The sequence below is a fragment of the Molothrus aeneus genome, chromosome Z, assembly GCF_037042795.1.
Source record: "Molothrus aeneus isolate 106 chromosome Z, BPBGC_Maene_1.0, whole genome shotgun sequence".
NCBI lineage: Eukaryota > Metazoa > Chordata > Aves > Passeriformes > Icteridae > Molothrus > Molothrus aeneus.
This window is the reverse complement of record NC_089680.1, coordinates 53308706-53333062: the sequence shown is the minus strand read 5'-3', so window position 1 is coordinate 53333062 and position 24357 is coordinate 53308706.

The window sequence follows — 24357 nt, the reverse complement described above, 5'->3', positions numbered from 1 at the left end:
TTAGTTGTGTTTGTTTTCAGCAGGCTGGACTTGGGACTTGGACCTATGTGACACCTCCTGACAGATCAGGATCACCTGAGCTATCACACAGCTGTGATAACAGGTGGCAACAATAACAGATACAAAGGCTTGAAGCAAGCTAAGTAATAAGGCATGAGAAGGGTCATGATTTTAAACAAACAGGAACTATGGTGTGTGATACTGATACCCAATTATAACCAGCTTATCCAAGGATTGGTAGCATTCATCACGTTGTTCGTATTGTAAATTTGTACTGTCGTAGATAGGATTCACACAGCTTGGGGCCTTGTACTTTCACCTATTGTTTTCCCTCTGTTATGATAAATTTTCACAACACTTGATTAAAACTGCCAATTTGTTGGGTATAAAGAAAATCTCTTGACACTACCAGGACTAATTACATTGTCCTTGCCAAAGGGATAGTTGAATAATTGCATGTGATTATTGCACAGCTACGGTGCTTTTCATGTCAGTGGCAATGCAATGAAGATTGATCCCCTTTAATTAATCATTCAAAAATAGCCCCTTGTATCATTCCTCAAATAGGAGCAAAGATGTTCCTACATCTTTCTTCCAAAAGGCTCCTAGACGCAATTGGTTCCCTGATGAAATAGCATGGCAGTACATGTGTGTGTGTTCTAGATAGGAGGGCCTGTTTTGTAATTATTTCTGATCCTACTCTCCTTATTTTTCTTATTCTGAAAATGCATTATAATTCTAATACCCACATGCATAAGAACATAGTGGAAAAACTTAATATTTATTACTTGAACTCCAGGCATTTCATTGTAAAGAGTCACCAGCTCCAAACTTATTTTTATTTATGTGCTGATTCTCTTCCTTTTGAAATCAAATAGTCTGTAGGATCGTGCAGTATAAATGACAATATTAATTATTTCAAAAATATCTTGTCTTAATAAAATATGCAGAAGTCAGTGGGTTACATCCTCCTGATCTCCTACAATGTCTCCACTAGTGGCAGAAGTTAGTGAGCTGTATTTTTTTCTTCTGTATATCTACATTTCATAAAGTCTATAGCATTCATCTATAAGAAAAGTGATTCTTAATTTAATTTTCTTTCTATATGGATATTAAAATCTCAGATAATCTAATGGGGTGGAGTCTTTTGAATAGATTGATCAATTATGATATCTGATACCAGAACATACTTCTTTTCAAAAAATAGCTTTGTAGGACTTTTGCTATTGTTATTTAAGAGACTATATCATTAAAATTAAAATTCATGAAGTGCAAAGTTAACAACATTTAGATTTAGAAGTATAATTCATGTAGGTTTATAACTGAAATTTTACATTATCTGAATAAATCTCAATTTTAGATAAACAATGAACATGTTTTTATTGTATTACTAAAAATTTGTATACCTTATGATTAAAAAGAATGGGAAGAAATAGACTAATAAAGAGAGCTACACATGGTATAAATATCCATGAATTGTAATTGTTCTGACACATTTTGTAACTCACAATTTGAAAAAAAAGTTTATCTTTATAAACTTGATAATATTACAATGCCTGCATCAAAACCTACAAATGGTTTGTTTGCATGATTCTTGTATATTTATGCATGACTCAAACGGAGTACCACAGCTGGGCTGATGTATAACTACAGGACACACACAGAAGTTGTTATGCACCTAAAATATCAAAGCCAAATAATTTTTTTACAGTTGTATTTTACTACCGATGTGAATTAGATAGTATCCAGCCCATCATTAGCAGGTATGTTCAATGACAATTCCTCCTGCTTGTTGGAGGATATGGGTATAGGGAGGAAAGTGGTCATGGGTTTGAAAAGTTTCCATCATTTGATTGAGTGGGATCTGCTGAGATAAGGATCTAAGTCCTGGTCAAATAACTCAGATTCTAAAAGAAATTTCTTTTGGAAGAATTGCTTATGAAATTTAAAATTTTCCCATTGCCAAATACATTCTCTATACCAATGTAGTCCCAAAACTGCATTTGGAAAAACAAAATAACACTTTTCCTCAGTCCTAGAGGATGTCCTTCATGGACTTGGTGATTTTAGCAGGCCAAGAACTAGTATCTGAACTTCTGTGAACACTCCTCTCTCAATCACTGTCAGGTAAGATGCACTTTGGCCAAGGGATATTTTCAATGTAATGAAATGTAAGCACAGAGGAGTACAGAGATTTGGAAACACCCGTTCCTTGACTTGTGCTGAGGATCCCAAAAGCCCACACTTGTGCACAGAACCATGAAGACACCATTCAGAATGGATTCTTTCCTAATACTTTCACTCTCTGTACTGAAGGTTAGACCTACCCCCTCTTTAAAACACAAAAAAAACAAAAACAAAAAAGACAAGAGTTTATGCCTTTGGGAACAGAAAGGAGAAAAATTAAACCATAATAGAAAGTGTTAGATTTTTTTTAATAGAAACAAGTGCTTGGATGTTTTCCATGTCATTCCAGAAAGAAAAACAAAGTTTTATCTCTGTATTTTCCAGTTAACCAAACTGTCTCTCCTAAGAATATATTTAGTTGAAGGAGACACAAAAGAGGGGCAACAGTGAATGCAGATGTTATGAATTCCACTGGGATTTAAGATGCTGAGCCATTTATTTCATTCTTGTAAAAGATGGATTCTCTGTATGCTGATTGCACATTCATTCTTTAATCTTTATATGTTTAAAGTGTGAAAAAACCTATGACCTGAAATTTCTCCAGTAAATTGTTGAACATTTGCAACAGACAAAGAAAATCACAGTTGCAATTCTGCTAACACTATAAAAAAATAAATTGAAGCCACAGCAGGAAATAAACATTATATGTAAGGACCTGAGACCTCACCAGAATGCAAGAGTGTATATTGTACTAAGAGATGTTATACTGCCTGTAAAGTCAAAATTTAAAATAGAACCTTGGGTTGACTAAAAGGTCTGCAATAATTAATATAAAATTCTCTCATTTTATGAAGAAGAACTACACACTTTCAGCTGGATTTCATGACAAATAGTGCCTGTGAACACCTGAATCAATGATTAGGCTGAAATAAAAAGCTTTTTTGGGTTTTTTTAGCTTGTTTCACAAAGGACTGCCATGGTACAAGATCCCATTTTTTGTTCCTTCCTGCCAAATGGATGCTTGAGGTAAAATGTAAGCACAAGCAGTTCCATTTAATTAGGTATACATTTTTGATGGAAAAGAATGAACCTCCCTACAGCTGTTGTGTTTCCCTCAGCAACATGCTGCCAAGACTAACATGGCAACAGCTTCCATATAGTGAACTCAGATCACACATATAAGAGCTGATGCAAATCTATCTGCAAGTGTTTATTTGTGTGCAAAGCTCCAAACTATATTTTTCTTGTTCCTGATTAGCAGGATTAGTATTCATTTTTTAATACTAAAAGTCCAGGTTTGTTACAAAATATTTGCATATATGTAAGTCAAAGCATTGCAGTAAAACTTGTGTCTGTTGTTGTAAAATGAAAAACAGCAGATGAAGCTATGAAAGAAGAATTCTCCACGCTTTGCATGTTGTTTACATTGTGAGAATGCATCCCCATTATGCTGCTGCAATTGCTTTTTGCATCACCACAGGATGTGAGTGCTTTCTGGTCCCTGCTATAGCTACTCTCATCACTGACATGAGCAAGATGGAAGTGGCATTTTCTGTATGGTACAGCTAGGAACAGTTGCTCAAAAAGTAACTTGGTTTGGGTCACTTGGCAAAGCTGCTGCAGATTAGGGCTTTGTGCAACTGTAATCCAAGTCCTGAGTTATTGGCAGTTCATCCATGTTGCCTCTGCTGCTCCTTCCTCGGCAGGGGAAAGCCTGTCACTTTCCCTCTGCTCCAGCATGGGGTCCCTCCTATGGGAGAGAGTCCTTCCCGAACTTCTGCAGCATGAGTCCTTACCATCAGCCACAGTTCCTCGCAAACTGCTCCAGCATGGGTTCCTGCCGTGGGATGCAGTCCTTCAGGAACAGGCTACTACAATGGGGAACCCCATGGGTTCACATGCCCTGACAGGGAGACCTGTCCAGCATGGACTCCACTCTCCCTAGTGCACAGGTCCTGCCAGAAGGCTGCTCCAGTGTGTGCTTCCCATGGGATCACAGCCTCCTTTGGGCATTGACCATCTCCAGCACCCAGTCCTTTGGGGACTGCAGGTGGATCTCTGCTCCACTATGCACCTCCATGGGCACAGCTCTCTCACCATGTTTGTCACCATGGACTGCAGGGGAATCTCTGGTCTGACACCTGGAGCAGCCCTCCCTTTTCCACTGACCTTGGTATCGACAGAATTCATTCTCTTACGTAATCTCATTACTGTCTTCTCTGTCCACAGCTGCCTTCTATGCAATAACTTTATTTCATTCTTAAACCTGCTATCCTATTGGTGCTGCTAGTGTCACTGATGGGCTCAGCCTTGCCCAGTGGTGAGTCTGTCTTGAAGCCAGCTGACACTGGCTCTGGGAGCTTCCAATAGCTTAGAACAAAAGCCACCCCTGAAGCCTTTCTGCTACCAAAATCCTGCCATGCCAATCACAAAATCACAAAATCACAGAGACAATTGCATTAGAAAAGGCCTCCCAGATCATCAAGTACAGTCTGTGAATAATCACCACCTTGATAACTAGACCACGGCACTGAGTGACACATCCAGTCCTTTCTTAAACACCTCCAGAGACAGTGACTCTACCACCTCCCTGGGTAGCCCATTCCAGTGCTTGAACCACCCTTTCCATGAAATGATTCCTCATAATGTCCATGCTAAACCTCTTCTAGTGCAGCTTGAGGCTATGTTCTCTCATCCTGTTGCTGTTCCGTGAGAGAAGAGATCAACTCCCATCTGGCTACACCCTCCTTTCAGGCAGTTGAACAGAGCAGTAAGGTTTCCCCTGAGCCTCCTTTTCTCCAGGAAAAAAAAACCCAGGTCACTCAACGGCTCCTTGAATATCATATACACCAGACACTTCAAGACCTTTGTAACCCTTCTCTAGACAAGCTCCAGCACCTCAATGTCCTTTCTGAACTGAAGAGCCCAAAACTGAAAATAGAATACGACGTATGGCCTCACCCTGTGCCAAGTACGGGGGAAGAATCGCTTTCCTGATCCTACCGACCACAGTATTCCTGATACAGGCCAGGATTCTGTTGGCCTTCTTGGCCACTTGGGCATAGCTGGCTCATGTTCAGCTGCTGTTGATCAGTACCCGCAGGTCCTTTCCTACTGGGCTTATTTCCAGCCACCTGACGTGAGCCTGTAGTGCTGCATTGGGTTGTTATGACCAAAGTGTAAGACCTGGCATTTAGCCTTGTTGAATCTCACATGGCAGTTCTCAGCCCATTGATCCAGCCTGTCCAGGTCTCTCTGCAAACCCCTCCTATCCTCAGATTAACAGCAGATTAACACTCCTACCCAGTTTGGTGTCATCTGCAAATTTGCTGATGGTGGGCTCAATCCTCTCATCAATATTTAATGGGACTGTGCCCAATAAACAGGACTGTGTCCCTGTGGGACACCACTAGTGACCAAACACCAACTGGATGACCCAATACATTGGAAAAGCTAGAATTCCTTTGATATGAGAGTCTATGTTCACCAGCTGGCTAGAAAACTTCCTTTGCTCTCTCTTCCCGGTCTCATAGATCTTGGAGGTTCTGGCCTAATTTCCACAAAACAGGCAGAAATTGTCTCTAAACATGTAATTCTGCTCCATGTGGACAGCAAAATCTCCTGGCCAGAGGAAATGGCTGCAATGCGAATGGAATGATGCACCCCACTTATCCCTTAATGATGCTTTAATGAATTATGTATGCTCTTACTGTACTGATGTTGATGTTGTGCTATAGTGAGTGCTGCTGAGGCTCCAAGTATGCCGAACTTTACCAGAGGTTAGGCATCTCTTCATTTTATCTCCAGGTGATGATACAGACCAGCAGAAACTGAAAGTTTACTTTTGAATATCAGGGGGATTTTCTATATAATTACTTATTTGCATTAGACATCCAAGAAAATTTTGGGGAAAATGGAAAAATGAGTAGTGGATTAACATATAAAACACGAATTTTCTCATTCATTTCTTAGAATAAAGAAAAGAATTTTGGTCGGATATATTGTAAGTGTCAAATCAGGTGTCCTAGAGTGGAAGAAAAAGAGATTCCCCTGGCTTTGCTTTCTCTGATCAATCTTCTATCTGCTTATAATAAGAGAATGACAGAAAATAAAATTCTTCCACATTCTCCATTAAAAGGAACTTGGCAGCTGTTACTGGAAGGTATTTTGGAGCCAATTAGATCAACATTTTCTTTTAGAAAGAGCAAAGTGTATGTCAGATAATGACAAAAATATCTATTTTTACCCTCTATTTACAACTTTGTGCCAAGTTCTGAATACGACATACCTAATAGCTTTTTGTACTGGACTTGGAATGACTTCCAAGAAAAGTTGGTTTCTGACCTTGCGACAGCAGTGTGTCTCTGCTGACTTCAGTAAAATTATTCCTGGTTTACAGCGACAAGTGAGGTCAAAATCAAGACACCATTTTAAGTGAAAAATAGGCTACAAGAAATACACTAAATACCAGCTGTCTCAGTAACAGGTTTGAAGATACTCCAAGGTATTGCAGGCAGGATATCTGAAGCCAGTTTCTGTGACTAGTTCGGGGATCATCAAATTAATTCTTCGTTATCATACTCCAGATGAAGTGTCTAAGACAGTACAGGTGTAGAGCTGCAAAACTAGTTTTGTAAATAGTTTGTTGCCTCAACTAAGCTAGCTGCATCGAGCTTTGGCTTGGGAGACATAGACCAGAGGTGAAATATATGACACTTAACAGAATGAGATTGAAGAATGTCCAAGCTCTCATCAATGAGAGCAGACACACCTAGCAGAGGAAAAACAATCTATTAAAAGCTCAGACAGGAGTGTGAGAATCCTAAATTACCTCTGCACCATATCTTGTTAGCTCAGGTGTAACACAATGCTGATGGCATCCTGGTACTGCCAATCCATGGGTACCTGGAAAACTAGGGCTGAAGCTAAAATTTGTGTTATTCTTCTTACACAAGCACATATTCCCTTTCTGAAGAAGAGAAGACTAGAACAAAAAAAAAATGTAATTATTAGCCTGCAATTTTGCAGTGGCGCAGATCAGAATAGGATATATTGTCTCCCACTGTTGGCTCTTCAGTATTCTGATTAGGTCCTATAAAAATACTTACAATGGGAACTTGTGTCACAAATCCAGCGATATCAAGAACTTAGTCACAACATCACAAGTCTGTGTGTCACAGTTTACCTAACAAGTGATTTTAACCACATGAATCCTCACATTTCTGTGCTGAACAAAAGTCATTTGCAAATGAGCATTTCGTTTGTGTTAAGGAAAAAAAATCAGACACTTGGTAAATGGAAATACTCAGAGCAGATAAAAAATGTTTTATAAAAAGATGAACAGCAAAATCACTGCAGTACTTTCTTTTTGGAGTCATATTACAAAAGAGTTTAGTACTCTTTTGTAATATGACTCCAAAAAGAAAATAAGCTGAAAATGAGAAAATCTTAATTGAGAGAAATAAATGCTTCATATGTGTTCAAATGAGCATTGTTTTCCAGAGCTTAAAAGGACTGACAGGAATTCTTCCTTGGATAGTCTGTCATCTAACTATTAATATCTTAGAATATCATTAAAGATTAAAAAATATTACTTTATGCTTCATGGTTAAAATTACACCATTTCTGGCAAAGGCTGTAATCACAAAATTCCCTATTTAATTAACATATGCGTTTATCTAGCAATTTAAAATTAGAATCCATCACTACATATTGATCTCCTATTAATATCTATGCTCTAATAAAGTGACAGTCTTTCAAAAATCTACCAACAGAGACCTTTATAATATATGACAGGTTTTAAACTTATTTTATTTAATGCTAGAGAGAATTTGCATTTCATATCTCATCCTTTTATGAAGCTGCTGTAAATGACTTAGCTTAGCTCTTAGATTTCAGACTAATTTCATTTCAATTTGATCTTAATCTTATGTTATTCTTAGGTTTTGTTAAAAAAACTGACACTTACCATGTGGAATAACATGTCAAAAATGTGGGATGTTTAAATTCATGATTTGTGAATTTAGTAAAGATGTGACATAAAATATATGATGCCTGTTAAAGTCACAGCAAAATGTAAGTGCCATCTAATGACAAAATGTAAATGAAACTTAATTGTTTACCATATACTTGAAGTTGACATTCTGCTGTGATGAGAACATTTTCAAGATATAATATTATACATATTTTCATGGCAGAACCTTTTCAGGATATGCTGGATCTTCCAAAAAAGTTCAAGACACTTCTAATACCTTTATTGTTCATGAGCCAAACACAAAAGAGGTTTCAAGATTAGGAATGAGTTTTCTCTACTGCAATTCTGAAAAGAAGAGTCCTAGAAAACAAAGAAAAAATTAATCATTAGGAAAATCCATCCATTAAAATGAATCAACATATATGAAATATATTTCAAGTTGTTTTCCAGAAAATACTTAAGTAGAAAAGATTTGTTTTACAGTTGTAATGGTTACAAAATAGTTACAAATGGTGTTTTGCTTTGGTTTCAAGGAGAAAAGCAACTTTCTGTCAAGCTCATTAGCTGCATAAACTTTCATTAAAATACTGCCCACTTCATTGGAATACTTGCCTCAAATTACTATCAATGCCTTCTGTCAACTAAATTCCAGAACAACAAGCCATCTAGGGCACCAACAGTTTCTGTCGCATAGTGACAAGCTGGCTTCAAAATTATGGCAGCCCATCAGCCCATGTTAAACTTGGGAGTTTACAACTACTTTAAGCTAAATGTTGAGATAAAGAGCAACACATTTCTTCCTCAGTGATTAGCATTCCATATATGTTAGGTGTTCTCTCCTGAGTATTATATTTTTTAGTATAATATGTTCCAACATCTAACTAAATAGGTTTAATTTTCTACTAGCTAAAGGAATATTTGCATATGCTGAACCCCTGATTCTGTTCTTAAATTTGCATAAGCACATTTAGACAAAGCAAATGTTTAAGGAATAGGCAGTACTTCAGCTGTAAATTGACAACTTCAAATTCTGCTCTCAATTACAATCAGAGTTAATCTCAGTGTCTGTGCATTTGACAGGAGACACAATCCCAGTTCTATGTTTCTAAAGTTGTTTTTGCAGTAGTGCAACTCACTTTCCAGTGAAGTTGCTTCTTGCTTTTGTCAGTATGAGAAAAATCTATTTTGAAAGCATTGCCTTTTTCCAGGCACACCATTTCAATGTAAAACAGTTAGATTATATATTTTATTAAACATAATTATACAAAAAAATCATGTGAGACCTAAGACTGCAAGATTCTACAGGTTTTTTTTCCATGAACACTTGTTCATACCTGCTTAGTCAATGCCAACATATTTTTTCTTTCCTGACTCAAACAATTCCAGAATATTAAAAAAAAAAAACCCAAACAAACACAAAACAAAAAACCAATACAGTTACCACAGAATTCTGCTCTCTTTTTCAGTGATGGACTAATTCTGTGACCTTTAAGACACCAAATACTTCATGTCGTCCCATCTCTTTTTTATGTATGCTTTCCCTCAGTCTGGAATCTGTGTCCTACAATCCTGAAAGAAGAAGACGATTATGTCTGTCCTGCACAGGGTAGTCTGTTTCTCCAGGAACCCGTGAGAAGCCATCAAACTCCTCATGAGGGTCTGCAACAAACTTCCAGAGAAAACCGGGTCAGACCTATGTCCTCTTGGTCACAGATCTCTCATCTCAGGGCATTTTTCTCTATGTCAGTCTTTTCCATGTGAAGGACTTCTTCACGTGCTTCTTCTCAGGCTCCTTTTTTTCCTGTAATTGTCTGAATAAAAACTTGAAGTGCTCACAGTTCAACTGTCCTTATGCACAGAAGCCAGCTGCACTCCTGGTGCTGCTTATAGCTACCCTCTGCATTCTAGGCATTATTGAAATTGTATTGTATTTTAAGGGCAGGTAATTTTTATTATTTTTACTGCTATCTTTTTTTATACGTCTTGTCACATGGGTAGGAAAAGGATGCTGTGTATCATCTAGACCATTTTCATTAAAACTACTTTTTCTTAGTGACTCATTAAGTTGCCTGTATAACAGTACTGTCAGCAATAGGTCAGTGAAATCCTCTGTCAGTTACACTAACAACTTTTTTTTTTGCTTCTGTGTTTCTGTGCTTTTACTTCTGTGCTATACCTACACCATAAAATGCTCAATACCCTTTGTCCCTGCAAAAATTGTTTTTTCTCATTTGAGCAATGTGGCACTTTTACTACTGTGCATCAATTTGATAGTGGATGTACTGAACTAACTACAGAGGGTTGAATATAGCAAAAATACTGCTTTAAGTATTTTACACAGACAGTTTTCTAATTGTACTAATTATCAAGACATTTTGTTCATATTGACATCTATTTTTGTACTGTACCAAGTCATTCACGTGTTAACAAGTGTGCTCACTTTGTGTACTACTTATTGTTTTTGACGCCTTCTTTTCCTGTTCTCAGAAGTTTCAGGCATCCATACTGAAAACACTCAAAAACCATACTTAAACACTGGAGTAATTAATCATAGATCACAAAGAAACTGAAGTTGAACAATGCCTAAATAATCTATTGATTTTAAATAGTGGATCCAAATTATTTATCTGATTATTAGAGATAAGGCAAACAAAAAACAACAACAAAAAAATTTACTTGTGAAGAATGTCAGATATAATGAAGGCCTCCTCAAACAGGATTTGTTTCTTCAAGCATTTGACATCTGAAAAATACACAAAATAGAGACTATCTAGAGACAAGCCCTGTAGGAAGAGATCTGGGGTTTTGGGCAGATGGCAATGAGCCAGCGGTGCCCTGGCAGCCAGGAGGGCCCCCATGTCCTGTGGGGCATCAGGCACAGCATCACAGCCAGGCAAGGGAGGGGGTTGTCCTGCTCTGCTCTGCTCTGCTCTGCTCTGCTCTGCTCTGCTCTGGGGCAGCCTCACCTTGAATGCTGGGGGCAGTTCTGGGTACCACAATCTTAGCACATCAAACTATTGTAGTGCATCCAGAGGAGTGCAACCAAGATGGTAGAAGGCCTCAGGGACAGGAGTTAGAAGGAGCAGCTGAGGTCACGGCTTATACAGCCTGGGGAAGAGAAGGAGCCCATTACAGGCTGCATCTTGCTCAAGGGGGAACAGCAGAGGTGGAGACACTGATATCCTCTTTCTGCTGATCAGAAATAACTGGGGGATTTAGAATAAAACTCTTTCAAGAGAAGTCCAGATTAGATATTAGGAAATGGTTCTTCACTGAGAGGTTGGTTGGCCACTGGAACAGATTCCTATGGAAGTCGTCACGTCAACAAGCCTGTCAAAGTTCAAGGAGTGACTGGATAATACCCTTAGTCATATAGTTTGGTTTTAGGTAATCATGAAAGAAGCAGGGATTTGGACTAGATGATTCTTGTAGTCCCCTTCCAACTTGAGATACTCTATGGTTCCATGATTCCTTGACTCTAACACTTAAGTTAAACCTAAGCGATGTCATATTCTTCCATGGGCTCTGCCGCCCTCAGTAATTTAATAGCGTATACATATAGCCATACACATATATGTGTACATGCTCCCACTTTTGCCTAATTATAGACATGTGAGCGAATCCTTGATTTGAATAGGACTACTCACAAATTTAAGCATCTGTTTAAGTGCTGCACTTGGGACTGAGCACATAGAAATCAGGATAAAACCCACAGAGTGTCATTTAGTCCCTACCGAAGCCAGTAAGATTCTTGCCACTGCCTGTGGTAAAAGAGCTGGATCAGATCCAAGCCTGGATGAAGTACTCAGCATGAGAAAGCCACTGAAATGTGCAAGGGATTTGTAACTAAAAACATATCTGAAGGAAAGCGGCATTTTTTGATATATAAGCATGAGATTGTTCGGAATCTGTGACACTGAGAGTCTATTATCTATAGTCATGTATTATCAAAGGGAAAAACTAGCAAGCCTTGTGGGAGTGAGGCCTCTAAGGCTATAGGGAAGAGGAAAAACATCTTCAAAAAATGAGGCTATGCATTATGTTTAGCGGTCAACAGTAAGAAAAGAAAGCTTTTCCTTCAATCACACTGCATTAAACACAAGTCTGAGGTGTTTCGTTTAGCTTTCTTTTTCTTCCAGCTGAGCAATTTTTGAGCCATTCCTGAATACTTGAAAATACGATGTTCAAGTATTAAATGCGAAGTCATATTTTACAAGTGTATAACCCTCAGGTAAATGTTAACAATTTAGTCTTTGGAAGACAAAATTATTTTGAAGCCTGCTCCCCAAGAACATATCCATGAACAGACTGGGCACTTCAGTGGGTTTGTTTACTGCATCCTGGTTGTCAGAGATGACCATATTCTTCATACAATGAGTCTAGAATTCTTCATAAAATGAGTCAATCTTGAAAAGAGGAATGAAAATTTCTTTCATGTAGTTATAGAAGGTATAAATGTTACTCATTCAATTTTATATGAATAACAGTATTTACAGTATCAGTTATTATTACTCCAAATTTCCAGTAAGATTTTTTCTTATCAGATTACTAGGCATGCATAATTACTGAACTACTACATCAGCTGGGGACCCCAGCCTCATCCTAAAGATTCATTGTAGAATATGTTGTCCACAGATTAAATATCAAAACTGGATTAATAACTTAAATACTATTAATTACTAAATGAATAGTAATTTCTCCTCTACCTCCATTTTCTTATTTGTGGATATAGCTAAATTATGTGTTTTATTAAAATGAAAAACAAACAACTATTTTTTTAATGCTGATTTCTACTGTGGTAGATCTAGGAACATAAGAATAAATAATTTTAGGATTTCTACTGTGGTAGATCTAGGAACATAAGAATAAATAAATAAAGAACTAGAAACTTTAAAAAAGAATGGTCTTATAATTTTTTTTCTTTCCTGAGATGTAAGTCTTGGGGAAATCTTGCTTAAGCTGAGTCATGTAGTAGCACATCAGTGAATTTTAAGGCTGGACATGTGCTTGTGAATAACCTCATTCCCAGGCGGTAGGGCCTAAGCAGAAGCACAGACTAAGGAAAAATCTTGTTCTAAGCAGTGGAAATGGACAAACTCTTGTACTGTGACTTGTAGCTGTTGTTCAGGTCGTGACTGACTTTCACAGGTGGAAGTGCTATACCACAGAAAACATCCTTCCCTTACTAAGAAGTCAATGTAACTATGTCTTTTGCTGATTGTATAATAACAGTATATATTCTTCAGTTGCTTATAAAAGTGTAATAGTACATGCTGTATGCCTTCTCCAATAAGGTGAACTTTCAAATCAGAATTTATATCGAATATTTGTATTAGAAAATTATTCTGTTTCTAGCACTGCTTACTAAACTTTACTAATGAGCCATACAAAAAATATTTTGCAGCCCAGCCTAGCCCATGCTGTGGTAATACCGTGTGGTCAAGGTTTGCATAGTTTCTGGGGGATAGCAGGTAGTCATTTTCTTCCCTGTTTCTATCTCCTGTCTTCATGCACTGTTCCCAAAATGGAGAGTGTGTAGTACAGTCCAGCAGAGAAACTTCAACTAGAGGTGGTCCAGCAATGATGCCTAGGTATGTGATGTCTGCACAGCTTGCCCTGCAGCTGTTAAGTTGTGTCCTAAAAGCTGTTTTGTGAGGAAGAAAATCCTGCCTCTCACCTTGCTGCTGACATGGAGTGAAACAGGAAAAATTACATGAAGAAAGCCTGTGGGTGATATTCTCCTCCAGCACTCACTTGAGATGGGGGGAGCTCAGGTGTTTCGGGGCAATATGAAAGCAGAAGTAATACACATGAATGAAATTTAAATCTCAGAGGGAGCTTTTTCAGGATTTTGGTGCCAGTTTTGTGGTAATTTTGTGCCAGCTGGACTTTTAAAGTTTCTCTACAAATACACAAGTACTAGTGTTAAATCCCCACAATGAAATGTAGTGTCTCACAAAGCTTTTGGGAAGTTTGCCAAGCAACATCTGTGGGGTTATTCTTAAACATGTATGGCTTGATGTCTTACTAAAAAGGGGACACTTAATTCAAATTAACTTTTCTGATATCAAACAGATTTCAGTATGCTGAAATCCAGAATGTTTTTAATGCTACCAACTTGTTTTCTGATGCCAGTATTTTACAACAGTTCAGATATTTATTTGAGGGAAAAAAAGCTTTGCAATTCATACAGGTTGAGAGAGCAGAAGCAGTGAGATACATCACATGTTCAAAGAATGTAGCCCTAGTCCACTTGGTTTGAAGTCAGGATTAGTTTTAACCTCTGCAACATTCAAATTCAAAGCATATGAGCAATTTTGTCCTACAAAGTTGTCCTGTTCTGAAAAAAGTCTAATTCAGCATTTTGGTTTTGAACCATTACCATCTGCTTCTTTTACTTTGAGTTTTTCAGAGTACTTTACAGTACTTTACTAGCAAAATCATATTTGACAAATAAAACTAATGTTATGCTTTGCATCTAAAAGATCACAAATACTGTTTCCACTATGGCCACCCTTTTCTTTCATGAGCTGCATGTGCCCTAGGAAATATTCTTGTTTATAATTAATTAAAAAATTGATGACTTATTTTTAAAGATGTATTCCCCTTGTAATGTGGCTTTCATGAACTGCACCTGCTCCAGCTGTAGAATCATTGATCAATCATGGGCACAGAGACACAATACTTTCCACAAAAAGTGCATTAAAAGGTAAAGCAATCAGACAGTTTCCTTTTGAAAACATGACCTGTGCTTCTGGATCTGCTCATGAATACCTCGGGTGGCGTTGTACAAGCAAACTCACAAATAAATTGGCTTTTACTCTGTTTAGCCCAGACAATAATTCCTTTTCAGGGTGCTTCATTTTCATTTAGTCTCTGGTTCAATTCTGTGCTGACAGTTTGCATTAATGTAGCAACGTGTTAATTGAACATAAACCACAATACAAATGCAACATCTCTGTCCTGAAATTAATAACCATCATTTGTAAACCATATCATGTATTTTATTGTAGAAATAATTTACTGATGGGGCATTTTATGCTTAGCAGTGATTAAGAAACTGTGCAATTTACAACAGAAACAAATAAAAGCCATGTAAAATGGGTAATAAAATGTGTGTAGATGTATATAAATTTGTTGATATGAAACACAAATTAAAAATTTAAATGCTTCTGTAATATAAGGCAAAGTAGAAGGGGCTTTTCTTATTATTATCCCTCAAACTGATATGCAACCCAATAAAAGATCCAAATTTACAGGAGGATTTGCTTTATATAAAAACAAACCCTTTCAGTAGATGGAAGCATCTGTTTCAGCCATTAATAACACGTGTAATGTATATGGTGCTTTGAACTAAACGTTTCCATTATAACTGAAAGCCCATTTGCAGTGACAGCAGCAGTGCCTGGGTGTGATCAGTCAGTGTCACCCTAGCATACGATAGCTGCTGCAGAGCAGGAGCTCAGGCATATGCTTCATCAGGGCTCTCTAATGTCACTCTCAAGCAGCAGGGGGGAAACATTCGGTGCACCTTGACACCATTAGTGTGGAAAGAAGCATAGGTTCCTATGATTTGCTTGGCAAGTACACTAAGTGCTGGTACATGTTTCTAAAAGTTAAATTGCCACACTGAAACTTATTCTTGGTTTATGATTTATTAGCATTTTTCTCATGTTCTCTCTCCTGATAACAGCAAAATGGTATCCTTTCCTCATTCTTCCGCAATTCTTTCTTCTTTTTAGAGGTTTGAGGAAAAGCCACTTGTAAACAGAGGTTTAGGATGAAGTCGTTAAGTTTTTTAAATGAATGAAGGAAAGCCCGCACCTGCATTATTGACCTTAAATACTGTTAGCTAATGTAGCGCAAAGGGATTCAGCAGATTTTTCACACCAACGTTTTCTGGGCAGCATTCCAAACCATAGCAGGAGTTTAAAATGACCCCAAGTTCGTGAATGTGAATGGAGCCATTATAGGGTAATCGTCTTTCCCAAGCTTTAAGTTACATTTACCAGCTTAGACTGAACTAAGGATTTTTTTCTAAATTAGAAGCTTTAACTCCTTATTAAGTTAATTCTTCTGCAGGTTTGGTTTGTTGTTTTTTGGGGGCTGGCTGTTTTTCAGTAATGCACAATGAAACCATTCCTAGTTTGTCTGTGCAACAAAAATCTGCAATGGCTTGACAGATGGAAATATTATAGTGCTCTCTTTGATGAAAATTAAGAGATCATTTTAGTGCTCAGGCTTTCAGTATCACATTTACACCCCTTACATATAAATTTGGTGTGTGGCTTTGCTAATACCCTGCAGTACATTATCAAAAAACATGTTGACTATGGGGAACTAACACACTTAGGGCTGGAACAACAAAATTTAATTGCAAAGGTCTCTATAAAATAATAATTTGAACTATTGTCTGGAACCTGTAAAGAGTAAAAAACATCTGGGTTGATGCTGTGTGTTCTTTAAAAGCCCCAGCTGCGTGAACTCTGTAAATGGGGGGGTTCCCTGTCCAGCATGATTCACATGGCATATCTACCTCCCTAATTTTGTATTTTGGAGCAGTGCTGAATCCAGGCTCTGCAGCTGGTAAGCTCCCAGGACCCCATAGAATCACACTGGAAGCCTGTCAGCATAATTTCACAGAAATAATTTTATTTCTGTGAAATGTGTTAGTATGATCAGTTCAGTAGCTACCATGAGAATACAGTCCCACAGAATGGCTGTTCTGCTCCACAGTGCACACTGTGTTTTTTAAGCAAATTTTTTTTAAAAGTTTTTTTCTTAGAGTTAAATACTTTTGTTTTGTACAGTATTAGGACTTTTTCTTGTGGAGACAGAGGATATCCCTTTTTGGGGTGGTGAAAGCCATTTTTAAACACCCACATGAAAAAGTCATAATAAACTTCTGAAAACTGGCATGTGTGAGCAGTAAGACCAGAGGAGATTCTCCTCTTTTTCTAAGTCATGTCTAAGTTAAATTAGTATCCTTCATACAGCGATAAAACCACTAAGTTTTTGTAGTTCAGGCTATTCATGTTTTATTGAAAAAAATACATTTCCTATGGGAATAAAATGATATTTTTAAGCTTGGTAAGTTTGCTTACTTTTCCTGCTTGTAGCTGAAAATGAGAAACTAGAATTAGTTGGGTTACTAAAACAACTACATTTGTCCTGAAGCCATGACTGAGTTTGGTAACCTGGTGAGAAGGGTGCTTCTGTCACAAATACATAGGAGGCCCTCAGTCTGTCAAGCAATTAAGTGGACCTGAATAATCCTGGGTAATTAAGCTTCTTACTGCATAATTATCTTTATTTTAAATGTGTCTTTTGATGAAACATCTGTTCCCTGCTCTAGATTTGAAAAGATATACCCATGCACACGATGAAAATGGTGTTCGTGAGGCCATCACACATGGTGCTGCTGCTCAGTTCCTTGGCGACAAATGTTGTAATTTGCTCCGTCTTTGCATGCAAAAGGCAGGTGCTGTTGCATCCACGGCCTGCCTTGCCTGACCTCCATGCTCGCTCGCTGCAGCTGCCTTTCACATTGTTACCCAGAGGAATAATTGTGTCTGAAAACCCGGCTGAGGAGCATCACGCAATGAGGTGGGGAAGGGACGCTCCCAGTGTAAGCACTGTCAGAGCTCTTGGAGGTGGCCCTGACAACCTGCTAGGCAATAAGGGACTAAAAAAAAGCCAAAAGCAACAACAAAAATATCATCCCTTATAATAGATTTTCTTTCCTTTTCTTTTTTTTTTCCCTCTCTGACATCAAATACTGCTTGGCTGCTGCTACAAAGAAGGCTGTTGAATTTCTGTTAAATGTATTATCATTTCACAGATATTTTCAATTTGCAGATGGTATACCTTCTTTTACAAGCTAAAGTCTCTACTAAATAGAAGTACCTTATCTTACTGGTTTTTAAAGCAGAGAGAATTTCTACTAAGTGAAGGAATTCCTTTTCCCTTTGTCTTATATAGTACATTTGCTACTGACTGTGGTAGCAATGTATAATAGATGTGCTACTGACTTTTACAGTTAGTTTCTATTTCTTTTCAACAGAATCACATGGAATGCTGATGAATTGTGCTTGACAACTCTAAAGACCATGGTGGAAGTTTCTATTTACTCCTTTTGACTCTGGGATGCTAAGGAATGCATCCTTAGGCTTCTCAGAACTATGAATATCCTCAGGTAGGATTTCTGCAGACCACGAGCCACAAAGACTTCTGGGTCTCACTAATTATCCTCTCTTCTTCATGTGATATTTGCATCTGTATCTATAGGAGGAGATAATGTACAACACTAGAGAGGCCTATTTTGCAGTCTCATGGGGTCCATGTTCAAGAGGGGAACTTACCCACTTTCTGGTTGAACAGACAGTGCAGGCATGCTGGCACAATATGTTTCACAGTCAGATTCAAGGTTTTTAAATTTGGGCCTCTCTAGTAAAAATTATTAAGGCACAGCTGCTAACTTCTGTAGGAAATGGGCTAGATATTTATTTTTCAGTACTACTCTAGTACATGCTTTTATACTGGGTTGGGGCGTGGATACTGTCAGAGAGCAGCTGAACACTGTGCTTGCAGCTGTAGGTGATGGCAGAATCATAAATACATATGGTTGCTCCTAGATTCTCACTTACCTGCTCTGCTACCACACAAACCATTTTTAATTATCCAATTAATTGCAAAGTAAACTACACTACTGAAACCTCAGTTTGATGGCTCTTTTTGATAATACATGACAATTAGTTGAGAGAGATTAAACCTGAGTGACTTTTCTGGTGAGCACATCTGAATGAGCTGTTGAAAATAGCTTGGGGAGGTATGTAAGCAGGCTGACATTCTCCTGTATTTATAGTTCCCAGGAACAGCCTTGGCTAAATTTTGAAAATGTTCTGGAAAGAAAGAGTTCTAAGCAGCATCCTGTCAGCAGCCCTAATTACTGTTATGTATCCGATTTTCAAAAAATTGATCCACTCTGCTGTAGGAATTCTGTGGCAAATAATTTGGCCTGAGTCGTCAGAATTCTTGGACCTTAATTTTTCATGACAATGCTTACTAACACCTCTGTGTATGACTTTATGCCTAGCATTTAAGGCAGGGTGACAGTGGTATTATCCAAGAGAAATTGAAGTCTGAAGGCACTGTTGGAGAAGACAGGGTGGGATGATCAGCTGTGTGTAAGAGTCTCAGGTCCCTGACACAATGAGGAGCTGTCTGGTCCACACCACACTCAGCCAGTGCTGATCATCATACCTTGTCCCTTTCACCTAAGAACCTGTCATAAATTGCTGGGAGCAAGACATGCTGTCTCCTTGCTCCCTTACCTTTTTGTTCTGCCACTCAGAACAAAATGATGGGACTCAAGGAGTCCCATCATATTCAGGCATCTGCAGTAATTTTCTGAGCGCTCCATTTTACCTGAAAAAGCAACGTCATGCTGATGTGATTGAAACCATAATAATGGTAATGGCAACATATCACATTGTCCTCTATTCCCTACTTTGATCATGGCACCTACTGTCACCATGTATATCTGTGTGTTGCATTATCCCTTTAAAATTGCCTTTCCAGATAGATTTGCCTCTGGTTTATTCATGAGGTACAAGCACAAGGTCCTTCTTTGAAACTGGTAATAGTTATGGGACAAAATATTTGAAAATGCCCTTGAAGAATTTTTAGAAACTAAACAAAATTGAGAAATAGGTCAACAGGAATCTCACAAAATTGAACAAGGACAGAGAGGAACATCTGCCATGGAAAGGAATGCATCTTGCAGAGAGACATGTTAGGGACTGCCTGGTTGAGCAGTGTCCTGGGGTTGCTGGCTGCAGCAAGCTGAGCATGAGCCAGCAATGTGCTGGTCAGACACACCCAGGGCTCTTTCAACAGCAACATGGCCAGTCAATCACTGGATGTTACTGCCTTTCTGCTCAGAATTTTTTGACCACATCCATATACTGCATTCAGGTTTGGATTCCCCAATGTGAGAAATAAATCAGATCGAATTTAGAGGGCCAGTGGTGTGGTTGGGCTTAGGGCACTTGTCCCATGAGGAGAGGCTGGAGGACTGGGCCTGTTCAGCTTAAAGAGGAGGCAGCTCCAGGGCTCTTAAAGCAGATCCCACTGCCTATAAGGGGTTGTTGTACCTGGACCCTGGCTTTTCTAAGCAGGCCACAGAGGGAGGGTTAGGGACACAACACCTTTCTGGATGTCGTGGGACTGGCCATAAGGAAACCTTTCCCCAAAATACAGATGAACAGTGAACTCTTTCTCTAAAGTGCTTGGTTTGACTCCTTAGCTGATGCTGATGAGGAATATATTAGACCAGAAACCTCCTGAGCTCCCTCCTGAGCTGAGTTTTTCTCTGCTTGCGTCTTATGCTTTCCCTTGGATGCAAGAGACCTTAATCAGCTATTGGGTTAAAAATATATCTTCACTGTTAAGCAATGTGATTTTCTACTCAGCTGGTCTTCACTTGGAGGAGGGGATGCTCATGTGGTCCTGTATCATAATGTGCTTCTGCTCTAAAGATTTTTTTTTTAATTTATACAACTTTCCAAGCCTTTTTCTGTTCAGACTGTTTTCCAAATGATTGTGGTTGCATGGTTCTTTTATTTCTGGTAATGGGTTAGGGAGACTTTAAACCCATGTTCATAGCTTTTTCTTTCGAATGGCACCACTTGTAGCAGTACATTGTAACTAGGCTGAGGACCAGACCTGGTTTTGCAGGTTTGTTTTTTTATCCATCATTGTAAGAATATCCCTAAAGTTAGACAAATTATAAAGCTGTTGAAAATTTGAGTTTGGAACAGAAGTTATTTTTACACATGAGACACCACAATGGAACTTCAGTAGCCAATGATGAGCAATGTGTCCCTCCCACTGTCATACTGCTGGTTTGGCCCTCCTCTGTACTGTTTGACAGAGGCTGATCCCAAGCCAGATGAAGGAGAAAAAAGCCTGAGTAGAAAACAAATAAGTATAGGAGCCAGAGAGGAAGAAATAAAAAGTAGAATTTGAACATGGGTTTGGTAGGTAAGAACTGATAATGTCAGGATATTTGAAATGTCATCTTGAAGAAGTAAAACTAAATAAATTGTCACAAAAGACAAAGAAGGGAGGAACTAAGAATTAAGGTCTCCCCCAAATCCCAAAAATGCAAAGTTTTCTATTTTTGTGGTGGAATATTTAGCATTAGGCATGTTGAGTAATTTTGCATTTTTCTGGCTTTTACCTACACATATAGGCTGATTTCTTAGTCTTTTCCAAGATGAAGTTCCATTGAGGTCAAAAGGGATACAGGAAATGTAGGTCTCGCTATTTTAAATTGCAACTGGGGGCAAATAACTTTCTATAAGTAGCAAAGATATAGCAGAATATTGAAATTACAGTAACAGAGCTCTGAATATTTTGAATTCTTGCAGAGTTTTTAATATAATTTCCACTTGTCAACATCTATTTCAGATGGTTTTATTGCTAAAGACAGTTAGCAATTTAGATAAAATGTATTTTATGAATACTATCTATCCACAGTCTTCTCTGTGAAATACTCAACTGCATAGAAAATTTTCCTTTTAAAGACTTTGAATACTGACATGAGAATTGCTTTACTTTACAATAAAATGTGCAAATTGCATTCCCATTTTGTGTGCTCTGTATGCAAATTGGCTTGATTGAACCCATTTGAATGGCTTATATGCTGGATGGGTGTGTAATGGGTAATAAGCTTTTTTAATGTTCTTTTATGTTGTTTTTTGGGGGTTTTTTTCCCAAAATGTGTGCCACTGAAAACTCCTTTTTATATATTTAAAAAGCCCTCCCAGGGCATTTCATTATCAAAGAGCAAAGATAGAATTTTCAAAAGAAAAACACCTGCATAGAAACTGCTCCATCATTCCTTCTGTCTTAGTTCTGTTCCTGAATCCCCTACAGATCAGTTCTAGTTCTGTTTCTCTTTCCCAGCTTCCTATACTTGCAGGCTGCACATCATCCAGTATATGGATGACATCTTCTTCTGCAGAATGTCCAGTGTGAGGGAAGAGTGCTGTCACTGAACTTACAAGGCAAAAATCCTTTCTTGTTTACACTGATAAGGATCTGAAGACAGTAAAGCTCCACCACTGTGGTACTATGAGAAAGGGGTTAGGCCTCTGGGAGCAAAAAGGAGCTATTTTAAACAATTTTTTAAGTGATTAGGAAAAAATCTCTTATTGCTTTCAATAAGATTTTTCAGTGTTCACACAGCCACTGCAGGATCTGATTTTGGGAGTTTATGGAGCTTATATGGAGTGCCATTGCACACTTTATTTAGCAGGTTTGTGGGCAAATGTTTCTTTGGAGCAAAAGGAAAAGACTGTTGTCTATGTGATGGAAAATTGGTGGAGAGAATGTGTTTCAACAGATTGTACCTTACAGGAGTTTCAGGTCAGAATGCAGGTCACAGCTGGAAAGGCAGGTTAAGACCTTGCCTGTCTTTGGGGAATTCCTCTAGCACTGTAAACCTGACACTCAGTAACTTAACTGTGTATAGATGCATTTGCTAAGCATGGTGTTCTCTGCTCAACAGCTGGAGTTGCCACTCAGTGCTGGAGCTGAGCCAGTGTTCTGTCTCCACCAGTGGTCAGCCCTCAGCCAGAATGGAATCTACTCTTTCTAAAGTTACAGAGAAAAATTACCCAAAGACACTTAAGTTTTTTTAAGAAGAATAAGAAAACAATCAGAAAACTGTCACTGCATTCTTCTCTTCCTAGGTTTTTTTTAATGGAAATAGTTGTTTCAGTACTATTTCTCACTTATTAACTCAAATCTCTGGAAAGCTTTTTGCCTACCAGTTTTTTCATACAAGGTTTCTGGCACTGGACAATCAAGTGGAGTATCCACACAGAGATTGGAAATGTGAGAGGGATTTGGAGCAAGCAGATAATCCACAAAGGAGGAAGGAGTACTGCAGAGGAACTGATGATGCACCGAGGATGAGGAGCCATTTGAATGGATCATGTTGACGTGGCAAGTAGAGAATTAGTAGCAGGAAAGATGTGCTGATGCAAACTGAACAGCATTGAGGAACCTTTCTCATTTTTCTTTATGTTTTTACTGCCAACATTGTCAAAGGGTCTTAATTTGTGTAGTGCATGAAAGCTTGATTACCATCCACTAACATTTTATGAAGAAGGGATATTTTGTAAATATAAATTTGACTTTGAGATTTTGTAAAAAAAAGGGATCTTAAAGCCACTTGTGCCCAAACCCCTCCACAAAAGCTTATGAAAGGGAATGTGCAAGGTCTACCTCCCTGCCTTTCAGACACTTTTTATTCTAGGGATGACGGGATAAAAGAGCAAGCAAGAGAAAGAGGAGGAAGTTTCTATAACACATTAGGATAGTAATATTTCAGACTCTGTCACTCAAACAGGAGTTTTGTGTTAAAAAATATGTGTAAGAGATCTCAATATAGAAAATGAAAAATCCTTTTTTGGTGTTTCAGAGTGAAACTGTTTTGTTACTTAGTGTGAACTTTAAATTCCTTTGCAGTTGGGTGTCTTTGGCTTATATTTGATGTCTTCTTTTGCTTAATACATTCTTTTGAATAGTCTCTGAATTCTGGATAAACTTTTCTCATCTAAAAATCATATTATAGTTTCTGTGAATATTCTAATTTTCTTCTTTCTGCATGTTAGTATTAAAGCCTCATAATTACACTGAAAGCTTTAAAAACCCTCTGTGGTATGCATTTATAAACCCATTTGCATATTTGATATAGCATCTTAAAAAGTGTAAATTCAGGACCATAAAAAGAACTTGTAGGAACAAGACAAAAGGAATAAAGAAGCATGAAAATCTTGATCTTGTTAAAGACTGTTGTTCTTTGAATGAAACAAAAGCAACAACAACAAAAAAGGTTCATTGTAAAATCAGTTGCAAACTGAACTTTTTCTTACTCATGATCTCTAGCTTTCCACTGGATTGATGGTACCTTTGTTGGTTTTGATCCTTTGAATTTGAGAGTCCTTGTGTGTACCATAGGATATGTTTGGTCTTCTTGTTGATTTTGGTGTTTGGTGGGTTTTTTTCCACTTCTAAAAAGAGTAATTGAGATTTTGGAATAAAGAAGAAAGTTGACCAATTTCTTTGGTGTTTGGATCACTTGTAATCTAGGAAATGAACATTGGATTACAGATGGCTTAGCATTATTAAGTGGTAAAGGCACAGAAAACCACTTATATGCTTCAAGGCCCTTGTTCTTACTT